This window comes from Bactrocera neohumeralis, chromosome 3 (genome assembly GCF_024586455.1).
Source record: "Bactrocera neohumeralis isolate Rockhampton chromosome 3, APGP_CSIRO_Bneo_wtdbg2-racon-allhic-juicebox.fasta_v2, whole genome shotgun sequence".
In the NCBI taxonomy this organism is placed as follows: domain Eukaryota; kingdom Metazoa; phylum Arthropoda; class Insecta; order Diptera; family Tephritidae; genus Bactrocera; species Bactrocera neohumeralis.
Window position 1 is genome coordinate 78,605,780 of NC_065920.1, and position 21,925 is coordinate 78,627,704.

The window sequence follows — 21,925 nt, forward strand, 5'->3', positions numbered from 1 at the left end:
TTTCACTCACTCCTCAACTTATTTTAAATTGCGTGCTAATTTGTTTACCATAATTTTTTCGACAGCCATACGCACGGCAATAGCTTCCCGGAGCATTCAAAATGAAATAAAACACTCAAACTGAAACGTGTTACAAGCGTCATTTCACGCTACGTTTGTCATTTGTCGCTAATGAAGTTTCATTTGAGGAGGCAGTGAATCTTCTGCGGACTGCGCACCAACATACTGATTTTCTTCTCTCGTTTTCTTGAAGAGAGTGTATGGCGCGCCGCCTTATGCGACCCACTCCAACTTTGTCACCCAAAATAAAATGTATGGCGCATAAAAACTCATAAATAATAAATACACCCCCGGACTGCACTCATAAAACAAATACATTTATTTAATTACCAGCCATCGCTGAAACGGTGCTTCTAACGGGAGTGTATAAGTGGCGGCGCCAAAAGGTAGGCAACATGATTTGTTTCCTGAATACTTATGGTGCTTGAATGCGTATTTCCTGAATACTTATGGTGCTTTCTCCATTGTGTGTAACTGCGTGCCTTAATGTTTACCTTATACGCCTGTGTGCGGTAGCGTTTAAAGCGCCGTTAAATATTAATATTAATTTCATGCTTGATTGCGCCTGTATATATGCTTATAGTTTAATGTAATTCCTTCTTAGTTTGACTAATGTGCCGATTAGGAGATTTCATAAACAATAGAGGTCTAGAGACAATGTGTGTTGGGTGAAAAATTACAAGAAACAGCTGTGCACAAATATCGTGAGACAAGAATCTGTATTAATTTTAAGCCTAATTGAAAATTATGGTATGAGTGGCTTTTCTGCTTTTTTTCGAGTCTCCTGAAATATTCATTACGTATCAGATTATATAGGGTTTTCCAAAGAAAAAGACTCATTTTTAAAAAAATTCAAATATTTTTTATTTAAAGTGTAGTACATTACATTCAATTAAGTTTTGAATATAACATCATTCAATTGGCCTCCACGACTTCTTCTGCATGAACGAGTTCGATGAACCCAATTTTCGAGTACTTTTCCACTAAACCAAGTCGTATGTCATGAATAACACATTCAATATTGACTTCTAAAACTTTAAGAGAGTCGGGTTTTTTGCTAAAGACCAAGGACTTGAAATAACCCCACAAGAAGTAGTCTACTGGTGTTAAATCCTAATTTCTTGCAGGCCACTCAATGTCACAATTTCTTGAAATAGTCGAATCTTCAAACTTTTAACACAATAATTCGGTTGTCGCACGCAGCCTCGTCTTTTTGGAACCAGATGTTGTCAGGATCAACTTCTTCCAATTGCCGCCATAAAAAGATGATTATCATCGATCTATACCGCTCTCCATTGACAGTAACGGTGTCACGAGCTTCATTTCGAAAGAAATGCGTATCGATGATTCCACCAGACCAAAAGTCATAGCAAACTTTCAATTTAGGTGAATGTTAGAGTTCTTCATGGATAATTTTTGGATTTTCTTCGCACCAGAATTGACAGTTTTGTTTATTTACCGCTCCACTCAGATGAAAGTGAGTCGCATCGGAGAAGATGATTTTCTTAAAAAACGTTATCGTTTTCAAGTTGTTCCAAGGCAAAATCTGAAAATTCATGACGTTTACGGAGATCCAATGGCTTCAGTTCTTGAGTGAGAACAATTTTATGTCAATACAAGTCCAGATTCTTTTCCAAAACCTGCCTGCTTGTGATTGGAGACAGTCCGAATTCTGAAGAACCTCTTGGAATCGACAAACTGCGGTCTTCAGCAACAGTTTCATGAACGGCAGCAATATTTTCATTACTTCGAGCGGTTCTTTGTCTTATTGGCACTTGAATATTACTCTTCTCCTTTACTGGCGTAGGCACCGCTTACGCGGTTAAAGCCGAGTTAACAGCGCATTAGTCGTTTCTTCTTTTTGCTATGTGGTCATACTCTTCAATGCTTCCCCAGACAGGTTCTGCCTCGAAAACTTTCAGAGCCGGAGTGTTTTCGTCCATTCGGATGACATGACCTAGCCAGCAACATTTCTCTCGAAAACAGTAACGTCGACTCATCAGATGTTGTCATCGTCCATGCCTCTGCACCATATAGTAGGTCGGGAATAATTAGTGACTTACAGAGTTTGATTTTTGTTTTGTTTGTTTAGTTCGAAGTAGCACCTGTTGGCAAGAGATAATCTGCGTTGGATTTCGAGGCTGACATTATTGCTGGCGTTGATACTGGTTCCATGATAGACGAATATTTCTACGCCTTCGAAGTTATGGATATCAACAGTGACATGGGAGCCAAGTTGCGAGTGCGACGACTGTTTGTTTGATGACAGGAGATATTTCATCTTGCCCTCGCTCACTACCAGACCACTTGAGTATTATGTAAAGAAAATGTACGCTCGAAATTTTCAACAGTTCGACGAATAGCGAGCAAAGGTGAATGATGATTACGACCATAAAATGGCAAAAACTCACGAATAACATGAATGAACCAAAGAACTGAATATAAGCTTTGACCGTGCCTTCTACATACGGTTACAAAAATGTTATATTTTTTAGTAAATTAAAAAACGAAATAGTAGCGAGACAAACACACTATTCTTCAAACAAGTTTCCGTTCCTCTGTTACTTAACAACGTCGGGGACTTTTTATCAATGTTTCAGCTTTGCAGCGTTTTTAAATGTTGCTGTGTGTTTTAACGCATTACTGGAGTATTTGACGTTCTGCACGTGCTCTTCACGCATTGCCAACGAGTCTGCTCAAAGTGCCTTTCCGTTTCCGGCGAAGGCGGCAACATTTTTGCACACTCACCCAATAGGTCTGCCATGTGTGTTGTGCTGTCTTCTGTTGAAAAATTTCGAATGCAGTTCCTCTCCCAACAGCTACCGAAAATGTTCTGACCGTTAGCGCCAGGCGAAAGCATTCGCTAGTCGCCAACACTGCACCCAACACGAGGCCATTGTTGTTGTGGCATTTGTGTCATTCGGAAAATAAAAATGTACAAGCACTAGCTGCTACTGCCACAAATATACATACGTACAGTTATAAGCACTTATTTACTTATAACATTACAGTCACGCAAGTACGCTTTGCCGACGAGCTGCCACGGACGCGTTTGTACCGAGGCATGCGCTTACAACACGCTCCTACGCTTTGGACTTTCAAAAGAATGAATGCAATGTGAGTCCAATTGCAACATCGTCCACACTTTCAATTAATGTGGCACGTGACAAAGTCAAAAGTGCCTGCATTTGCCGGGCAGCTGGCTGTTGTTGTTGTGTCCATTGTTCGCCTTTTTACCCTTAAGTTGGCTGTCTTGCTTGCAATTTCAATTTTCGCTATAAATACACGTCCAGGCGTGGGTCTGTAGCTATGCACAAATACAGTTACCGCTGTACCCAGCGCATAAATATGAAGCGTTAGATAACATTTCAGCAGAAACTCGTATTGTTGTGAGTTTTATAATAAAAGTCGCTAAGAAATATTGGGTAGTCGAAAAAGTCTTTTCGTATTTTGTTAATAGATGTCGTGTCAGTCGTATATCTCCAGTGCTACCAATCACATTGTGTCATACCATATAGTGATGAAAATGCGAGATTTTAAGCTTCAACCAAAAAAAAATTAAATTCGGTGAAGTTGAAAAAAGTTACAGCTCTTCAAAAATGAGTGAAAATAAGGAAGAAATTTGATATATTCTACATAAAAAAGAGAAGAATGCCACGCAAGCCACCAATGAAATTTGTGAAGTTTACGGAGACGATGCTGTATCAGTTCGTATAGCACAACAATGAGTCGCTCGCTTCTGTTCTGTAAATTTCGATGTAAAAGATGCACCTCGCTCTGGTCAACCTATCGTTAAAAAAGTCGATGAAATTATGAAAAAGAGTGACCACGACCGTCACATAAGCAGCCATGACAACGCTAAGGAATTTAACGTTAATCATCAAACGGTTTTGAACCATTTAAAAAAGGCTGGCTACAAAAAGAAGCTCGATATTTGGGTACCAGGAGACGAAAAATGGATCAATGCAGAACTCCCTTCATGGAGTAAAGTTGGCTTCAAGAGATGTCTGTGGAAATTACTTGTAGTAGTTTTGCGTCGAGAAACCAAAAAAGTTTTACCCTCATTGAAAAATGTCTCTAGCAAAAAATGCAAAAAAGTGGTCGACCCAAATGGTATATACATATTTGGTTCATTAAAGTTCATTATAAATAGAAAAAAAAGTTAAAGTTTGAAATACGAAAATATTTTTTGAACTACGCAATAGATTAATATTTTGGTTCTCGGTATATATGTGTATTAATTTTTATTAGTAAACAAGGAGTCAAATTTAACGACAATCTATGAAAAGTTCAGTTCCCATTACCAATTTAGGTACAGAAACTGAAATCATTCACGATTTCTGTTCAACAGGTCCGATGAATTAAAGGGACATTAAAGACTTTCCTTAATTGTGTGATATATGTGACTGGGCCAAGCAGATTTGGTAGAGTTAATATAAAAATTCAGAAAATCTGTATTTAGCAGTCCAAGAGTGATACCCGCTTCTTAAGGTATCAGCAACCCAAGCTAATCTAACCAGCCCTAACTGAGTAAATATTGTCGTTCATCAAATGGATTTTTATATACTGCTCATGTGCGCTGGTTGGAGAGCGTTAGGTTGTTTGTACTATCGTTATTGCATCTGCAGATAAACAGTTATTTTTCACAGATGTGCAATTTTTTTTTATTCCTTTTTTGGTAACTGTGCGCTGACGTGTTTCTCGCTTGGACTATTATTTAGCGGAGTTGCGAATTTCTGGGCGCCATAAATATCATGCTGAATGGTGGTGTGGTTTATTTAGAAAAACGGAGCTTTTTTCAGTCGTTGATTTCTAGCCCAACGGTACATTTTTTGTTAGCAAAGTGTTGCGTAAAATCCGCTTAATGGATTGTCACGCCCAGTTGATTCGGTAACTCAACTAAAATCGTACGAAATTCATATCAATTCTAGCTAAACTTCTCCACAAAATTAAACCCGATTAGTTTAGCTTAAAAAATCGATAGGACGTGCTAAACATTTTTTTGTAATTTCATAATAATTATTTTTAAAAAGTGACATTTGTTGAAATATATTTTCATTAAACGAAGAAAGGGTGACTTGAGGGGTTAGGTTAGTTTGCATTCATCTTGTTCTTTACTGGCATAAACACCGCTTACGCGATTATAGCCGAGTTATCCCTTTAGGGGGCGTTTTTCACGTGGCGGGTCCCAGCACACAACCCTGGCGAGGGATGGTTCACCTTCCCAGGAGGACACTTGGTCTAAGACCGGAAGTTGTGAGTTGTTGGAGCCATATGTAAAAGAATCGTTTCTAGCCACTCCCAAGTGAATGGAAATCAGAGAACTTTCCTCACTTGCGTGAACTTCCACATATGACTCCATCCAAGGTTGGGTTAGGTAAATAGTGTTATATCTACAAAGCGCCTAGTGCCAGTAAAAAATTTATTAAGCCGGCTAATATCTACTCCAGCCACTTCGCCGGATGTTTCAACATTAGTCTGGCGAAAGCTGGGTAGTGGAGGAGAAAGTGTTTAGATGTTTCCACCTCATCTTATTTCCTGCAACTTTGACAAGTGCGTCCTCCAAAATCTTTAGCCTCACTATGTGGGATCCAATAGGTCAGTGTCATTTAGGACAAATATCATTGTGGCTATGTGAACCTTGCTACTAGTTCCATGGGCCTTTTGCGTACCACTCTGGGCCAGAACGTTTTCGCAACCCAGCTCACGCGAGGCCTATACATCCAGGGCACGAATGCACGCAGACAGGGAAACACCTGCTCATTCCCATCCCACTGAGATTTGGATAAGAGTCTTTCTAGCGAGCTCATCAGCTTTACTGTTTCCAGCAATTCAGCTGTGGCCAGGCATTTAGACAAGTTTAATATGATGATCCAACTAGTGTGATACTTGACTAGCTGGCAGCCTGAAATAAGAGTTAATTGACAGCTACCGACAGAAGACTTCCCCTCTAGACTTCCCCTTAAGCTTTAATCGGCTTCCAAATATTTTAAATTTTTGAGAAAAGGTTACTTTAGGTTAGATGGCTGATCAAAGATCATACGTGGACTACTTCCTGCGATTCTGCTGTCGTCTGGCACCCATACCAGTCTTATAACGAAGACACTCGATGCTATTGAAAGCGAGTTTAGGCATTCTTCGACCAGCCCTGAACGCACTGTTAATGAGTTCAAGGTTAGTAAACCGCTCTGCTCTCTGAGTTGATAGTCACTTCTTTGACCAACTTAATGGCTGCAACGGCGTTGATGTGACAGTAGACCTCTCCACCAAACTTCCCTCCAAGCTTTGACCCATCAGTGAAGGAAAGCCCCTCTCCTCCAACGGCTGTTTCCCACCCACAACTCCTTCGCCGGTATATGGGTAGAGAAAGAGCCGCCAGAGTTTGCTTTGGCGAGTCCATGATCCAAGTGATCCAGTATTAAGTAAAAGGCAGTGAGCATTCGCGAGTGTTCATTCCCGTGTTCTTTTAGGAACCCAGACTCTGAGATTCTCATGACAACTTTCGCAGCCATACACCTTCCGGCGATTTCCACGGTGTGACAACATACTTCAGAATCTTTCTAAGACTGGACTCGGAAATTATAATATGATATTTCTTATTAGTTTCTAGCCGCTAACTAACTAAATTTGGAGCAACAAATTGTTTAATTAGTTAAAAGATTTTATGTTTAATCGTGTTAATTTCCATTTAATGCTTTGTTGTGGTTTTGCTATTTATCGGCAGTAACTGTTATCCACAACAAAGCAGGAAGTAAAAAAATCTGTTTTGACTCTAAGCTGCCCACAGAAAAAAGCCCATAATGCGTTGCGTATATCGATAAATAAGAGTAATATACTGGAATTTACACAATAAATAAAAGAAATGCTTTGATATTTATGGCCTAAGACAATGGAATAAGTTGCGGTGGCTACGTTAAAGGACATTAGGCACAATGGCTGCACTTATTTCACTCGCAATAAAAGTATTTTACGCGTGTTGTATTTTTAATTTCCTTTGGTTTTTGATTTTGCAGTTGTTGTTGTTGTTTTCAGAGCTGCTTCTGTTCCTTGCAATTTCGCTTCGATTTTCTTCCTCTTGCGTGAACCACTCATTTGCGCTAATTGCGTCAATTTCAGTTAATTAATTTCGCCGGAAGTCAAGCATACACGTACAAGCTCAAAGTTTCTGTGTTGTTACTGTTTTTGTTGTTGTACAATTTTCAATTATTAAAAGCATGTAAGCTTAAACATATACACGTACAAAAATATGAATATGAATATGAGCACGCCTGTATGTGTGTGTGAGTGAGTGAGAGCTTGGTTACTGTTGCAAGGGAAAACCACAACCCCTATTATACCATTAACACCAACACCAATACCACTACCTGGCAACGGCAGCCACAAAGCAGCTATTTAACAGGAACTCTTACACCGCTTCAATATTTTCCTGCCACACATACAGACATGTTGGCATTCACCGATTACCCCTCCACAGGTGGCACTTCAACTGGCCGTGAGAGCTGCAGCAACAATAACATCATACTTATGAGCCAATGTGCCGCCTTCAAAGTGGAAAAGTTTCGTCTGTATATTCATGGTACTTTGTGGCACCTACTTGGCGTTTGTATGGATTTTCATGATTTACTTTTTCGCAAGCCACTCGTGCAACCACACGAGGTGTTCCTGAATGACTTCTGAATGCCGAAAAGTTTGCGCAATTGACTTATTGGTGTTTTTCTTCTGTTATACTTTACTATCTTGTTATTGCTACCCTTAATTGTTTGTGTGATTGTGGCGCTTTCTTATCTTCTCTCTTTCACCTCTGATTTATTGTATTAATGGAATTTGCTAACAACTTTGCTAAATGCAATTGGAAGTTCTAATTCGTTTTGTATTCACTACGTAAATACTTATGGGTATATACCGTATACATACATGTGCATATTTCATTACACCACTTTTGGGGTTGTTAAACTCTGTACACTCTATGTACATATATGTATGGGTGACATTTTAAGAGGCACGCCTATTGTGTCAGCCTAAAAAGGCGATTTTTTTGATTAAAAAATAAATTTGAACGATATATTTATATAAATTTTAAATATTTTTGGAGTAACACGCGATGTCCAACGGTGCTGAAAGAGCGTTCTCAACTGCTGTAGTGATTCTGGTTTTTGATTTTTGATATCGGTCGGTTATTGCTTGGATAGCTATATACAGAAAATGTAGAGAAAGGTTGATGGTGATCGAAAAATTGTTTCTTCTTAAGGGTAAGGTATCGCTTTCCCGCTTATAACCGGGTTAACAACAGCCCGTTAAACGTTTCTTATTTTTGCTATTTGGTGGCAATTCGAGATACCAAGTGTAAACAGGTCCTTTCCACCTAAATTTTCCAAAAAAATGGAGGTCTTCCTTTTTTTCTGCGTACATCAGTGGGTACAGAATTTAATACTTTCAAAGCTGGAGTATTCTTATGACCTAGCCAACGTGGCCGCGGTCTCCGCATTTTCTGAGCTATGTCAATTTTGCCGTTTATCTCATACACCTCGTTTCGCTGACTGCAGTATTCGCCGTTGCCATTGCGCAAAGTACCATAAATCTTCAACAAAACCATTCTCTGGAACACTCCTGACATCGACTCATCAGATGTTGTCACTGCCCATGCCTCCGCATCACGTAGCAGGCTGGGAATGATGAGAGACTTGTAGAGTTTGGTCATTGTTCGTCGAGAGAAGACTTTTACTTTTTAATTTCCTACTCAGTCCAAAGTTGGCAAGAGAGATTTTGCGTTGGATTCCAATGCTTGATATTGTTGTTAGAGCCAAGATAAACGACAACAGTGAACTGTGAGCCAATTGGGGAATGCAATAACTCATTGCTTGATAATAGGATAGAATAATCATTCACTACCAGATCCATTTGCTGCGCTTCTTTATCCAGTCTGGGGAAAGCAGAACTAACGACGCGGATATTGAGGCCAATGATATCAGTATCATCGGCGTACGCCAGCAGCTGCACACTCTTTTAGACGATTATACCGGCTCGATTAAGTTTTGCGACGCGAATTATTTTCTCCAGTAGTAGATTGAAGAAGTCGAAGTCCTTGCCTGAAACCTCGTTTGCCATCGAATGGCTCGGAGAAGTCCTTCTCGATCCTGATGCAGTTTTTGGTATTGCTCAACGTCAGTTTACACAGCCGTATTAGTTTTGCGGGGATACCAAGACATCATGGCATATTGGCAGCCCCTTTTCGCGCTGTCAAAAATAGCTTTAAAATCGACAAAGAGTGGTGGGTGTCGATCTTTTTTTCACTGGTCTTTTCCAAGTTTTGACGCATGGTGAATATCTGGTCAGTTGTTGATTTTCCAAGCCTAACGCCACACTGATAAGGTCCAATTTGTTGACGGCGGGCCTTAATCTTTCACACAGTACGCTCGATAGAACCTTATACGCGATGGTCAGGAGGCTTATCAAACGGTAGTTGGCGCATATTGTGGGGTTTCCCTTTTTGTAGATTGGGCAGAGCAAACTTAAATTCCAATCGTAGGGCACGCTTTCATTGGACCATATTCTATATTCATCAGTTCTTCTCGGCCATATTTGTTCTTTGCTTTGCCGATTGGGCGCTGGAAATAATGGAAGGCAACGACGATTTTCACCGAAAAATCTTCTCAGTCGATGTCCATTTCTGGAAAATCCCAGGTTATCGGATTATGGGATCCTTGTGGCGATAACACTGGCATATTGAAATAGTTTTAGTGCAATGCTAATAAATTACTTTGTATTGCTTTCGGTCATTCCATGGCTAAATCTAACTACTAATAAAATTTTGCACAAAACGTGTTAAGCCACAAACATACCAAAAGTATGGGCACTTAATTCCATCAGCATATTAACTTATGCCCTTCAGTACCCTGATTGTTTCTCCCTCTCTCAGCTGTGTTACATTTCCTGCAATTGTGGCAACCAACACCAACAACACCTTCTTAACTGATGGCGAAGGTAAAGTTGTGCCTTATGCCGCTGCCAAATTTTACTTATTGTTTTAAATGTTCCATAATTTGCAAGTAACGTTTCTAACGGTATTGTTCTGTTCTGGGTAATGTCTTGTATTCAATATGTTCTGTAGCTGGTGGCGTTTATGTCTACTTTTGTATTCGTAAATTGTGGCAAAAAAGTTTACAAGAAAATACAAAAATCCAGCTCTTTGTTGTTGCTGCAAGCACACAAACACATAAACAGGAGCGTGTACCGTTGCCTTAGAATTTTCAATTAAAAAGTTTTACTTTCAAGTCGAACGCATAAATCGCGAAATCGCGTCAAAGCGGCGCGCATACACCCACGATACATACTTTTAATTCCTTCTTCGTTTCCAGCAATATTTTGTACTTGCGAAAAAACGCTTGTGGCATTACATATAGACAAGCCAACAACAGCAACATAGCGTGGTGTGCATAATGTGAGTTAAATAAAAACAAATACCCACAAGCGGAGCGCGACGGGTAACGGAAACTGTTGCTCCACAGGCAAGATTAAACGAAATTAACGCCGTCCAATGCAGCGCGTTATTTTCTAAGCGGGCGCGTGTAGGTGTAGGTGTGGCGTGCAAAATGAGAGGCAGCGCAGAAGAACGCTTTGTCTTTAAACAGACTAATTATAAGTCAATTATGGGATTTCGAAATAATTAGCTCCGTGGCAATAAAGTTGTTTTTGGTAATTAAGTCAGCTTATGGGCATTGTGGTGAAATGTTTCACTTTCAAAGAAACAAAAGGAAGCGCCAACGCACAATCTAATTGCGACTAAATGGGTTAAAATGTCTGTCTGATTTTTCTGTGGCCTTCTACAACTTACGTACAAGTTCAATTTAAATATTTAGCTTATGAATATATCTGCCTTTAAGTTGTTTGATCTGCAAACCCGTAAGAGTGGATTATTAAGGGCTTATATTCACTTGTAAGCCAGAAAAAGCGCGTTTTTTGTAATTGGTTTTCTGACGAGGTGTGTTATACTTCTATCCTTTGTGAACGCCAGTTGTGCATCCCAAGTGCAAACAGGTCGCTATGCACTTGGTCTTTATATTGGATGCATAGGCGCCCTTGCTTCATCATCTTCCATGCGAATGACAGGGTCTAACAAGTATTTGTTGGATTTTTATACATTTACAGTTTCTCCAAAGATATTGCGAAGAACAGTTTTCTCCAATGCTCCAAGTGCTTTCTCATCTTGGTCCTATATTCCATGTTTCCCTGCCATATAATAGAACGGGAATAATGAGCTATATATATAAGACTTATAGAACATAATTTTCGCTCGTGGAGAGAAAGTATGCTGGCGCCTCTTGGGGCGAAGCCAACGCTCCACGCCATCTTCCATGCTTCTCCTCCTCTTCCTTCAGATTGGACTTTCCCTTGAGTCGGTGGCATATTCCGACTGCCGCCTTTTACCTCGCTTTTGCCTTCAACTCTTTCTTGCTTGACTTCTTCCGCGGCCCTATGTTGTCGTCAGAGTTGGAACCCTTGGTCGCCTGCCCGGAGAGCGAAGAAGCTCTTTTTCCTTTTACGCGTTAATGCTTACAACCTGAGCGCTGTAAAGCTAGTTAGTCAGAGTACTGCAACCCCCGCAATCTGTTCCTGTTGCGGTGAAGGTGTGGCCGTTGGCGTTGGATCGCTGTGACGCGTTCGGTAGCACTCTCGTTTCGAGTCGATCTTTGGACTGACATCCCATTCCGCTCCGCTCGGATACCCGAGTAACTACCACCAAAAAGATTTTCAGTGCGAACTGGCAATATTGATTCTACTTTGATATATCAGAGCTGACATTAATGGAAGCTATTACTTGTCTTACTTTTGAATGTCAATTTATTATTTATTTTTTATAAGGGACTGTGCTGTACGATTATAATTTGAAGATGAAGAAAAAACGACATCTCTGTCAAAACTATGGATATAGGACATATGTGCCTTGGATTTAATTGTTATTTTAGAATAGTTTTTAATTTTTCTTTCTATTCTCTAGCGCAATGAAATATGTAATTCAATAAAGCTCGGACATATTCATACATAAATGGGTACTTTTTGCAGCTCAATGTAGCATAAAATTTATGCGGTTGGCAGTGTACACTCACACACACACACATGTACCTACACACACACACACATGTACCTACACACACATTGATATCTACATAAATGCATATATACTTCATGTCCTGCTGCTTGCCTCGGTTCGAATATGATACAAAAACGCATTTTCACTTTTTTCAACTCCCCAGCTTGCTGTCTGTTTCGCTCTTTCTTCGCTCATAAAATCGACTCAAAACGTTATTTAAAGCATGAAATCCGATTTGCAAGTGAACTTTTCACTTTTATTTATTATTTTATTGTCTTTTTTTCCGCTGTCAAATAGCCGCCATACATGTGTACACACATACTTGTATATATGTACATACATACTATATCTGAAATGTATCAATACGAATACACAAGTGCACATGCATATGTATGAATGCCTAGAGGACGAGCCGCTTCAGTGGATGATCCGAAACCTTGGACACAAAAAATTCGAAAAGCTGTTAATATGTACATATGTGTAAATGTGGAATTTTTTTCATTTCGGCTTTTGTTTTTCTTCCGCTTTGCCGAGCGAGTTTGCACGCTAAGCTTCCGAGCAGATTCGATCACAAAATAAAATGCAAAAGTGCCGCAAAAAGAGCACAAATTTTTTAGAAACAATTGTAGAGCGCCTAAAGTGCTCAGCACTCAATCAGACTGACAATCGAAGCAAATTTTGGGCGCACCGTCAGAAAGGTCAGTTAGATTTGGAGAAACTATTGAAAAACGAAACTTTCCAGATGGATGAGTGAAACAAACTATAACGGTCAAACGGTAGTGGCTCAGCCGGTAATTGCATGTGTGCGCATAAATACGAGGGTTGCCTTTTATATTTCGTGGATAGAGAACAAAACTATTCATCATGGAAAATCGTTTTATGTTTTCAAAATATTCTTTTTTAATACACTTTTGCATGCGTTTGAATTAATTGTCGAAGCACTTTTGACTCTCTGATTGAGATATCTGCAAAAAATGCGTTCTGAATGCATCAATCAGGTATCAAAAAACGTTGACCTCTTAATTTATTTTTCCCGTACGGATATAAAAAGAAGCCATTTGGTACCAAATCAGAACTATACGGTGGTTGGCTGTGAATGGCGGTCAGTAATTGTTGGAAGTTTGTTGCGTCCGAAGTCTGGTCAGCGTACTGTCTAATGTCGTCGACGTAATTGAGGAATGACCTTTTGATGTTTTAGAAGGCGGGAACTGTCGGGCCTCACTATGTAGTTGTTCAATAGGAGACATCAAGAGGCATCCTGTCGTAGTGCAAGGTGCAATATTCTGACAAGTATGAAGCGTTCTACTGCATCCAGGTGACCATATTCGTGCGGCGTAGATAAGGACCGGCGGGGCGATTGCCTTCTCAGTTGCCAACAACTTTACTTTGTCCTTTCCTCATATGCTGCCGGCTAGCGATTTGAGGATTTTGTTGCGTCTCTGTAATTTGACGATGATCGCGGTGGTATGAGGAGTGAAGGAGCACAGACTGTCAAAAGTTAGACCTAACATTTTAGGATTGTTGACAGTCAGAATAATGATGCCATTGACTGCAATATTAAGGTCAAGTCTGTGCTCTTTCATCCAGTTTGTAAATATGGTCCCAGTTTGTTTGGTGCGAAGAGGGAAATGTCGGAAAGATAGCCGTTTAACTTTGAACACATGTCATCGATTCCATTGCCCGACGTCAATATCGTGCTATCATCAGCGTACGACGTTATGGTAACTCTCTCTGGTGGCTGTGGGAGTTTCGAGATATAGAAGTAAAATAATAGCGGCGAGAGGACACCACCCTGCGGAACCCCTTGTTTAATTCTTCTCAGTTTTGAATTTTTTCCTCGAAACAGTACGTATAATTGACGATCTGAGCGGTCGGTGGTTCATTGTCCATGTCTTCAGTCCTGGAGGGAGCATAGTTTTTCCAATGTCCTGCAATAGCGTTGTGTGACTGACTGTGTGAAAGGCTTTCTCTCACAGGGTGGTTTCTGGTTAAGGCTACGAACTATATGAACCTTTAGATCAGTGAGTCTTTGAGTTGTTCGTTGTTCGTGTGGTTGGGAATTGTCCAGTTTTTCCAGAAAGAAGGGAACTATTTACTTGGAAGTGCTTCGTGTGAGAACAGCTTTTGTTGCATTCGGCTCATTTTGAAACATCCATACAGACGACTACTGTTCACTTTCGAACTCATACGTTTAAATCCACGATTCATAACCTACCACGTTGTCAGAGACGTGTTTCGAAGCTTCGTCATCGTAATTTTTAGCATTTCTCTCGACCACTCGATAGTTTCGGGAACAGTTTTGGGCGGCCTGCACGAAATTGGAGTGATCCGCGACCTCGATTAAATTCGCAATACCATCGATAAACACTGGTTCTTGTTGAAGCGTCATCACCGAAAATTGCAGTAAGTTCATCGATGCAATGTTACTTAGGTAATCCACGTCGAAAGTTGGAAAAAATATTCACGAGAAAATGTTCAGATGAATATTTTAAGTTACTGTAAACGACGAAAGTAGCTCATATGTCAAAACGTTCTCAGTTATAAGTTGCCAGATTTCAACCTTGGGGTAGCCAAATCCCAAAGTATATAAAGCAACCTTCGTATGCATATATGTATGTATGCATTTATGTATTATGTATGTATGTATGTAAGTGTATGGGTGAAAATGTTCATAGATATGCCTCAAATAAAGCGTATACTCGGAGCTTGCTGCTTTTTCTTTATTAAAAGCCAGCAAAAGCTTTTGCAATACTAAATGAACGCGCATACTATTTATTTGTAAATTTCGCGAAACCAACGCTTTCATCGCTTTTATAGGTTATTTACTAAAATTTTAAAAGTTCATAAGCTGCAGCGTTGTCCACGTGTCTGACTGACGGCCCGTTAAAAGATTATAAAACTTTATTTTCTTTTCAGCGGCGCCGGTCAGCTGGGAATTTCTTATTTCGCTACCATTCCACCGCCGCTGCTGCCATCGCTTGTCGCTTTATACAACTATGAGGCGAAGCGAAAACACTCGCCAAAAATCACAGCAGCATTTTTCCGAAAAGCGAGAGAATAAAAGCCAAGACAACAGTTTTTGTGACCACGAACAACTTCGTATGAATTTAAATGAAGTATTATTTTTTGCGTTAACTTTTAAGAGTCTTACTTCCGCTTTTATTGTTTCTCATTCTCTGTGTCCAGGTTGGCGCTCAGTTGACATCGGCTTATGAAACTCCAATGGCTGCACAGATTTAATTGTCAAAAGTTGTAGGCGCATCAGTTTGAAAGTACTTACTAAATAGGCTTATCTCCGAGCATGGCGCTGCCGTAGTCTGGCAACAATAAATTGATTTCTCTGCAACTTTTTCCTTTGCGGGCTGCTCGACTTGCAGGTTAAGTGTTTTTCGTTGTTTCACTCTAAAAAAAAGCAACAAAAACAATTTCAAACTCAAATTTAATCTGCAGTTTTATGGACTTACTTCAAATGCATTGCAGCAAGGACATTTTGAATACATTCTTATATTTTCAAACAGAGTTATTGGCAGAAAGTTTTTGAGTACCCAGTTGGCAATTTATTCATTTTGCAGAATTGCCATTGAAATAATTAAGCTTCGATAAATATTGATAATATTTTGGTTTTGCCAACAGCTCATGAATTTATCCATGTTTTACAGCAGAACTTCTGCATAACCTAACATTCCGTGTTTCTTTAATGCGCTGCTAATTTTGTAAAATTATTATGTAAACAACTCACAACACGATCATTTGTAATATTTATATGTTATATATTGTATGTATGTAAATGCGCCTATAGGCCTATGGTTGCCTTTAAAAATGCATCAAGCTAACTAATTTAGGCTCATAAATAAGTAAGCGAACATTTATGTACACATGTCTGGGCGAGTGTTTTGTGGATTTAATTATTCAAATGCTGATTGCGCGCTATCTCCGACACCCGCATAAATACCGCAAACAACACCAAGGGCTATATGCGGCCCCCAACAACGCCGCTAATGACACCAAATACGCCGTGGCACAAAGCCGCAAGCCCGCAAATATGCAACACACATAGACGCTGTGGCATTTGACCTGCAGGGAAATGCGCTTGCTCTGTTTGGACCCCTGCAAAGAGCTGCCAATTGCCACCGGTACGGTTTAAGTTCTGCAAGAACTACGACACAGCCAATTAGGCTGCGGAATTTGAAATGCAATTTGTCAAAAGATGTCTTTTAAATTAATATATTGTTTGAACGGCTTTGGTTAGATGGAGACTGAAATATCACAGTAGAGATGAAACTTGGTATGCAGGTTTCTTAGTACAAAAAAAGGTCGAATTCGTAGAAGGGCGTAATCGGACTACTGCGCCGCCCATAAATCTTATAAAGTGCTCTAACTAAGGACTAAATTAAGATATAAAACTCATATTTGACAAGGGGATCGCAGTATCCAGGGGCACCTGTGGGAAAAAATTTAAAAAAAGTTGGCGTGGCCCACCCTCTAATAAGTTTAATGTATATATCTCCTAAACCACTTAAGCTACAACAACAAAATGCTCTTAGCGCTAATATTATAAGAACTCCTACCTATATTGTGAAAATGGACGAAATCGGATGAAAACCCCGTTCACTCCCCATATAACGATACTAATCAAAACTACTAACTACTAAAAAACAAAATTTGCCGCCGGAATGGTATGACAAGGCTTTATAGGGACCGTGGTAAAAATTGGACAATTGGATATAACTGAAATTAAGGGATAATCCTTATCTTATATAGGTATGCAAGTATGTCAAAACGATTTGAATTGGACCAATACTTCCCTTAGCTCCCATATACCTAAAATAGAAATTTTCGGATATTATTAGTTTAAAAATTATAATTTATTATAATTAAAGGGTCGGCAATGGAAACGTTTTCATTGACTTACTTTTCCTACAAACCAACTTTTGCAGTGCGCGTGTATGCGACGCATGTCCTGCGATTGATTGTAACCTCGCATAAGCACACCAGTGCATGTATGTACATATATATGTAAAGGTATTATATCGCATATATCCATCTAATTTAGAGTGTGTATTTAATTCAAATATAAACGTTGAGGTGAAATTGTAGCGGTCCAAAATGAAATTAGCGGCACTAATTGACAATTGAAGTGGTTATTGTTGCCGCTGTTGTTGTGGTCATGTCACGAAATCAAACCGTCGACATCTTTTGAACATTATAAATGGCGCTAATTGCGCGGAAATAAATCAAAGTAACCGCCGAAGTGATTGGCGTGCGTTGCCAAGACATGCAACTGCACACACACACCCATTTGCACACATACGAGCCTACATACCCACATCTCGATACTTGAATAAATATTATATGCCTGTGTGTATATCATTCGCTGAGATCAGTCGCATTGTAGTACTTGTGAAATAGTCTGTTGTCTGTGTGTACTTATGATTAGCTAGCAAGCGAGCGAGCGGACTGATCGATACGCACAAATGGCCGCTGTTACTGCGTAGTATCCCTGGCTGAAGCAGGCCTACACGGCGTATGGGCGATTTGTTTGCCGCTTGACAGCGATTGTGACCGCGAATTGTGTACCTTTGAAATAGCTGCGTGTGCATGTGTCAATATCAGGCAATTTTGCTGCAATTTTGCGTATATTTTCAGACGCAACCCTCCAACAGTTTGCCGTGTTCAAATGTTTCAAATTTGTCAGATAATAATAAGTTTGCCCATAATTACATAAACAAATAATACTCAACTCGACTGCCAGCGAGTGCGTGCCGCCATAAATCGGTGTGGATATTGACCTACTATTTTGAAATTGTGTTACTGTCACTGTTGTTCAAAAGCTCTCAACTGAAGCGACATGAAAATGTGTGTTCGTCCGCTTTTTCCAGGCAAAGCTCGGTGTGGTCGTGCGGCATTGTTGCAGTTATTACCACCCGCCCGTTCATTTGGGAAATTACCGCTAAGTGTTCATCTAATACCGGTGAGATAATATTTAATTTTTCAATGGCATTTTAAATGGTTGCGGTCATGAACACTGCCGACAGTTATGTTGTTACGCGACATTGTTGCATTTTCGGATTGCGGCTGTTTTGCATGTTTTACATAAGCACTGAGTTTTGTGCGCTGGAGTATGCATTATTTAAAACATATAATAATATAATGTACAGCGCCTACCATTAGGGATGACGTAATTTTGACACACCGTGGCGGCCATGTTTGTTTACGGATTTTTGTGAAATTTTATTAGGCAAATTCACGTTCATCGAAGACTCATCTCCACAAATGAGGCCATTTTAGGCTTAATGATTTCGTCATAACATAACACATTTTCACCAATTTATAGAATTTTATCGTTTTTATTGGTTGACCCTATAAATGTACATACATATGTACAATGTATACAAAAAACCGATCGGGAATTGAATTACAGTCGCTTTCTTAGTTGTTGTTGTAGCGTAGAAAAATGAACCAAGTAGTTTTGAAAAATGTTGCTGAGTTCATCATCTGAACAAATTTGACTCGGACTGACAACACTCCAGCTCTGAAAGTATTCGACGCAGGAAAAGCAGAAGACCTCCACTCCATAGAAAAACCAAGTAGAGAAGGACCTTGTTTCGTTTAGAATCTCCAATTGGCGCAACATTGTAAAAAGAAGCCAATAAAGAATAAGAAGACAAAAAATATACATTTCCACTTATTTTAATACCAATCCCTATTATCGGAATCAAAATGTCCACCTCAGTTAATAAAAGCAGGTAAACGTTTAATATAATTTCCTGTATACTGGTTATGATGTGATCATCGGCTTCGTTGTTGAACATTTTTGACGCCATATTCATAAATACACGTGTCCTTGCTAGTTATGATGCATTTGATGAATGTGGTGTTTTCATTAATGTTATCAAGCAGCTCTCAACCTCTATTCGATGCCGTTCAGGTCGTTTGGTACGTTTGCGTCAAACGGCTCTAACCAAACTCCACCTTGGTCTGGTGTAATACAATGGTTGGAGCCATCTTAAGACCTGCTCAGACCTTAAGACACACAAGGAGTAGACTTCAAGTTACATGGCCCCATGTTGCCAACGCACTACTGCGACCTTAGCCTTTACGGCTGTGCAACCTACACCCTGTTCGCGCACGGATACTCCATCCGACCAACAGAGGACGTCCACGGTCCACAGGAGCAACATGACCATTCTGTTCTATCCCCTCTTCACCTTCATCTCACTCCAACAAAAAAAAAAAAAAAACAGACTCCTGCTTAGCTTCGTTTTGGATACTGTAGCAGATTGAAATTTTACTTATCCAGAATAGACCCCAACATATCCAATACATGTCCATGACACTGTCAATATATGAGTCATGACACTGGCCACCTCTTTGCATGCTCCACCAACCCCACTCATATGACACTCCTTTCCCTTTGGTCCGACTCCGTCGAAACACCACGTCTGAATGACGTCGACGACAACTTAGCTAATCCTTACCGTCCTAACGGGGATTAGGTATTCGCTAAAACAGCAACAGCAACGAAGGGTTCATCAAAATAAAAAATAATAATTTTATCGGATATTAGATCTATACTCATCTCCTGATTAATTGAAGAACTAGATAAAAATTAAGAGTGCAAACAAACCAGTCTAGATCAAATTTTTACCACAAATGCCTGGGAAAAAATTAATTGTAATGGAAAAATAAATCCTTCGACAGTCGGGCCTAAGTAACCGGAACGGACCCGGCTTTTATCCGGCCAAGGGCGGTCAACTCGGCACCATGCCTCGAAATTAATTCAGGAATATTTTCTGCCGCTACAACAACAAAAACAACATCAGCGGAGACTTTATTATAGAGCAATTTTTCTTCCCATTAATCCATCCTTACAAAGTCAATGCAAAGTTCCCATTAAATTTTAATATTAATCGTTTTATTCTCGCCCCAGCAAATATTGGCAATACAATTTAAGTGGGAGCCTTAAGGAGACTGCAGCCACAAAGTAGTGCGTTCAATATTGTGGCGCTAGGATGCGTCATTAAATCTGTGCACTAAATATGTTGAACTCGAAAATTTATGAGCAACACACGATGTCAAAACTGCAATACAAATAAAAAATGCTTGTTTTACAAGCATGCACGCATAATAAATACGAATTCGCCTTGGTATGCAGAAGTCATTGAACGCGTCTCACATAAAAACGCATAAAGCCACACAGGAGAAGTGAAGAGCAAAGGAGAAGAGAGCAATGCAGAGAGATGGATGCTAAAAGTCACTTACTCAAACTAATAAAATTTTGAACTGTGTCTTTGACAAAATGCCAATGAAGCCATCAGCGCACACTTACAAGCTGTTTGCGTTCTCTCTCTGTGTGTGTGTGTGTGTATCAAGTGTGTATACTTGTATATGCTTGTGTATGCCGCAGAGCATTACTAAAAGTACAAAGTCGTAAAAGCAGCAATTTGACCAAAAGAACTAGTCAAGCCAGCCAAATATTCACAGTTATCAAGTGTATGTGTGTGTGCGTGTGTGTGAGTGTGAGCAGCAATTGACAACGAAAACAAAGATAAAACATTGTGCGCACAGTAAAAAACAAAAGCTGCGCTTTTTTCTGATCTGGCAGCCTGACAACGACGAAATGTAAATAAAAAAGCGAAGGCGTCACAAAGTCTGGAACTTTTATGGCATGGCGTAATAAAAAAATCTATATTGCGGGTTTGCAGGAAGGCTGCGGCAGCAGCGCTGGATGCACAAACAAAACTACACGCACAAACAATAATATTTTCTATAACTCTGGCAATACGGAAATTACCGTAACAGTATAAATAAAGTTATACACTATTGATTTTAAAGTTAAACGGCAAAAGGAAAACTCTCGGGAAAGTGAAGAAGAGAGCGAAGTGGAGGCGAGGGCGAAAAGTGAAGCAGATATTAACCAATAATAGTAATGCGAAGTGCAAATAAGAAATGCGAGTGGCTTATAAAATATAAAACCGATGCTCTGCTAGCTTGCTAGGGCAAGTTGTCTGCCCATGATGGATGAGATAAAAGGCCAAATGCAAGCTGGCTAACTACTATGTAAATAGTAATAGCCTGAGCTGCACATGCACACACTTACACTTCCTATGTAACGGCAAGCTGTGGCAAATGACCAGTTTTCTCGCTTGCCATTGTCTACGAAAAAATAGTTTGCAAAAGCACAAAGAAAAAATAGTTTTCACTTAAATACTCATCTTACGGATTTAATGAAAGAGTGGTGGAAGGAAATCGAGTCCTGTGTAACTACAATGAAATGCTGCAACACAAGAAAGCAAGCAAGAAAGTGGTGCGTACAATAGAAAATTATCTGAAAGAAAAGTGGAGTCCAACAGAAAAAGTGCTGCTTAGCCTTTGTTCACTTATTTACCTTTTTTTTGCTTGATTCCTCTTGTCATGAAGTTAGCGAAGGCCGGTCAGAAATTGGCCTATGAAAGCCAGTCAGCCTTGTGGCGCCGAAGTTTACTGCATTGTGGATGGCACAGTGAGAAAGTGTTGACATTTGAGCGCTAAAAAAGTAATAATCAACATTTTATATAGTGGTAGTCGAAAAAGTCTTTTCGTATTTTGTCAATAGATGTCGGTGCAGTGTGGTATCTCCAGTGCTACTAATCGCATTGTGTCATGCTATATAATGTTGGAAAGTTGAGATTTTAAGCTTAATCAAAAAAATAAATAAATAAATTCGGGGAAGTTGAAAAAAAGTTACACCTGTTCAAAAATTAGTTAGAAAATAATGAAGAAATTCACTATAATTTG